This window comes from Sorex fumeus, unplaced genomic scaffold, assembly GCF_029834395.1.
Source record: "Sorex fumeus unplaced genomic scaffold, SorFum_2.1 ptg000021l, whole genome shotgun sequence".
In the NCBI taxonomy this organism is placed as follows: domain Eukaryota; kingdom Metazoa; phylum Chordata; class Mammalia; order Eulipotyphla; family Soricidae; genus Sorex; species Sorex fumeus.
This window is the reverse complement of record NW_026606078.1, coordinates 11,843,363-11,848,089: the sequence shown is the minus strand read 5'-3', so window position 1 is coordinate 11,848,089 and position 4,727 is coordinate 11,843,363.

Genomic DNA, 4,727 nt, shown 5'->3' with positions numbered 1-4,727 from the left:
TTCCACCACCAATGTCCCCAGTATCCCTCTCCAATTCCACCCCTCCCTCTGTCTCTGTAGCAGACAATTAGCCCCATACTGTCTCTCTACTTTTGGACATTATGGCTATCATGCTTGGTCCTTTACGTAATTTCAGCACACATCTCCCGTCTTTACGCTGAGAAAGTGTATTCAGGAGAAATTATTTTCTGATAGCTCTGCTCTCAAGAAATACTGGGACATCAGGAGTTCGTGGCCAGACCAGAGAGGGGTGAGCAGAGGCAGGTGCATGAAGCAGCTTTGCATGCAGTATAAGGTTCCTAGGGACCCTGAGAAAAATTCCAGAGCTAAACTCTGCTAATTAGTAACTCTTCCTTAATTCTTCCTTACAGGTCCCCTCCCTGGTAAAACCTTGAGATATAAATTCTGTCTCCATTTGTTGACTCTTCCTAATTGAGTTGTAAATTCTGTATCCATTTGTTGACCCTTCCTTATTGGTATGTAAATTCTGAAACCATTTGTTGGCCCTTCCTTATTGGGATGTAGTTTCTGAAACCATGTGTTAGCCCTTCCTTATCCATTACCTCTGTTAGGAACTTTTCCCTTATCTGACTCCATCTGAATGCAGGAGCCATGAGCTGAGAATCAAAGAGAGCCAGGTAAACATAGAAGAAAACCAAATGTCTGAGTTACCAGATACCCACAGCCACAATGCCTATGTACCTAAATGCTGATCTTTGAATCTATAGGCTAAGGATTGATGTACTTTTAAATGGAATGGTTAAGAAAGTATATGTGGTTACAAAATCTATTGGCTACGAAATGCGCAGGCTTTGCTGTAATGGCCAGTGAAGGCCTATATAAGATCCCCTTTGAAAAAGATCGGGGTCTTGCCTGATGGCTTGATACTGGCTAGCCAGTTCAATAAACTACCTGCTTGCTGATTGCATTCCTGCATGGTCCTTGCTTGCAGTCAGAGATCCAGAGTTGTGCCCTAACAGCAGGAACCTCCCTTCTCTGGGACAGGGAGGGATAAGAGCTGGCCCAGGGTTGGGGTGTCAGCAGGCAGCACTCTGGGCATCTCCATCATGACCTGGGCTCTTCTCCTCCTCAGCCTCCTCAGTCAGGGCCCAGGTGAGGCTCAAGGAGGACACCCTGGGTTTACCATTTATCTCCCTACCTCAGGTTCATCAAGAACCAGACTGAACTCACCAGTGTTTTATTTTCTCTTTATTCAGGTACCCAGCCCCAGTCTGTCTGACTCAGCTTCCCTCAGTGTCTGGGACTCAGGGACAGACAGTCATCATCTCATGTACAGGAACCAGCAAACACATTGAGGTATATCATGAAGTGTCCTGGTTCTAGAAGCAGGAGGCCACAGCCCCCAAAATGCTGATTTATGGTCTCTAAAACCGGTCATCATGGATCCCTGATCACTTTTCTGACTCCATGTTTGGCAACATAGTATCCCAGACTGTCTCTGGCTTTAAGTATGAGAACAAGGCTGTTGCTCAGTTCACTCTGTGGAAGGTGTAGGCATTTTCCACAGTGGTTCATGCGCATTGACAAAAACCACTCTTTTTCCTTATGCCTCTGCCCTAAAGAACTCAGATCTTTTGCTGTTTTATAAGAATTGATTTAAATTGAAATTGAAATTTTATTGACAATTTGTTTCTAATTTTCTCTGAATTTTAGAAAAAATTAGAAATGTAGGTATGCACAACATTATTTTCCTGTATAATTTGAAAATTATTTTACATTATTATATTTGAATGTAAACTTATTTTATAGGAATGCATAAATTTATAAAAATGCATAAATTTATATAAAGAGGAATTGCTCCAAATCTTCTTTAAGCTTTTCCACAAACTTGAAGTTTCAAAAACACTTCTGAACAGTTTCTATGAAGCAAGTATCACCCTGATACCAAAAGCAGACACAGATACCACAAAGAAAGAGGATTACAGGTTGATATTTTAATGAACACAGATGCAAAGATCCTCAACAAACATTTAGCAAATAGAATCCGATGACTCATCAATACAATTTTACACCATTACCAAGTAGGATTCACCCCAGGAATGCATAATCCTTAAAAATCAACAAAATAAAAATTAAAAGGCATATGATCATAACAATAGACACAGAGAAAGCATTTGACAAGATGCAGCACCCGTTTATGATGAAAACACTCAGCAAAATAGGAATCGAAGGAACTTTCCTCAATATAGTCATTGCCATATACCACAAGCCCACGGCAAGTATCATTATCAATGGGGAAAAACTGAGAGCCTTCCTTCTAAGATCTGGCACTAGACAAGGTTGCCCACTTTTGCCACTCCTGGTCAATATAGTACTATAAGTCCTGGCCATTGCCATTACACAAGAGAAAGATATTAAGGGGATACAGATAGGAAAGGAAGAGGGCAAGCTATTAGTATTTGCAGATGATATGATAGTACAAATATGACACTATAAATTTATTATATTTAGAAAACCCTAAAGACTCTACAGAAAAGTTCTTAGAAACAATCGATTGGTTTAATAAAGTGGAGGCTACAAAATCAACTCCCAAAAGTCCATGGTTTTCTTACATACAAATAACAAAAGAGAAGAAAGAGACATTAAAAAACAATCCCGTTCACAATAGTACCTCGGAAAATCAAGTACCTCGGAACCAACTTAACTAAAGAGGTGAAGGATCTATACAAGGAAAATTACAAAACACTACTTCAAGAAATAAAAGAGGACACTAGGAAATGGAGACACACCCCTGCTCATGGATAGGGAGGATGAACATGATAAAAATGGCAATACTGCCCAAAGCACTACACAAAATCAATGGGGTCCCTACCAGGATACCCATGACATTTTTCAAAGAAATAGACAAAAAAACTACTGAAATTCATATGGAAAAATAAACCCTCCATAGTCCAGTAGGCCATATTCCAGATCCTCCATATTCCAGTGGGCAGGGGTCACACCCACAAACTGGCCCCCTGGCGCTGTGTAATCTCATCAACAGCCAAGACCCAGAGACTGTAAAACCCAGCTCCTGATAGAGAACAGCGCAGAGTCTCCTGCCCCCACGCCTGGCTGTCCTCACTGGCGCCCCTTGCAGGGGAGCGGGTTATGTTTCCCTCCCCGCCCTGACCAGTGTTCCAGCAGCCGAAGACCTCCAGAACCAGCCACCACCATGCTGAGACCACTCTCCACAGGCATGATGGTACTGGCAGAGGAACAAAGGCATGCGGGTTCCGGGGCTGAGATCCTCAAGTCTGATTGGATTGGGGCTGAGCATCCTCCACCCAGATCCTCCATATTCCAGTACGCAAAGGTCACACCCAACAACTGGCCCCCTGGTGCCGCGTAATCCCATCAACGGCCAAGACCCAGAGACTATAAAACCCAACTCCCGGACATCTTATTATCTCATTCTTACTTTGGACAAAATGGCAGGCTACCGAATGTAACCTGCCCACACAGCCGAGTCTGGCAAACTCCCCGTGGCATACCCAATATGCCAAATACCAGGAACAATGATGGATCTCATTCTCCTAACCCTGAAAGAGCCTTTAATATGGCACTTTTTAAAAACTCTCAGGGCTAGGACGAAGGCGACGTTACTGGGACCTGCTCAAGGCAATTGACGAACAACAGGAAACTCCCACAAATAGCTAATACAGTCATTGGGAAAAAAGATGGGTGGCATCATCCTCCCCAACTTCAAACTGTACTACAAAGCAATAGTAATTAAGACAACATGGTACTGGGCCTGAAACAGACCTGCAGACCAATGGAACAGAGTTGAATTTTCTGTCGCAGACCCCCAAATATATGACCACTTAATCTTTGACAAAGGAGCAAGAAATGTGAAGTGGAACAAGGAAAGCATCTTCAACAAGTGGTGCTGGGAAAACTGGATAGCTATTTCCCCACCCCCCAAAAAAATGAACACTGGCCTCTGTCTAATACCAGGCACAAAAGTCAGAGCAAAGTGGATTAAAGACTTCAATATCAGACATGAATCCATACAGTACATAGAGGAAAATGTAGGCTGAACTCTCCACGACATTAAAACTAAAAGTATCTTTAAGGATGAAACGGCACTGACCTTGCAAGTGGAAGCAAACATAAACAAATGGGACTACATCAAACTAAGAAGCTTCTGTACTTCAAAGGAAACAGTGACCAAAATACAGAAAGAGCCCACAGAATGGGAAAGAATATTTACCCAATACCCATCTGATAAGGGATTAATATCCAGGATATACAAGACACTAGTAGAATTGTACAAGAAAAAAACCTCCAACCCCATAAAAAATGGGGAGAAGAAATGTACAGAAGTTTCCTCAAAAAAGAAATACAACTGGTCAAAAGGCATATGAAAAAATGCTCCACATCGCTAGCCATCAGGGAGATGCAAATCAAAACAACAATGAGATATCATCTCACACCACCGAGACTGGCACATATTCAAAAGAACAAAAGCAACCAGTGCTGGTATGGATGTGGGGAAAAAGAGACACTCTTTTGCTATTGGTGGAATTGCCCACTAGTTTAGCCTTTCTGGAAAACAATATAGATAGTCCTTCAAAAACTCAAAATTGAGCTTCCATGTGACCCCACAATACTAATTTTCAGAATATATCCCGAGGATGCAAAAGCACAGTAGAAATGACTTCTGTACTTATATGTTCATTGCAGTACTGTTCACAATAGCCAAAATCTGGAAACAACCCCATCTG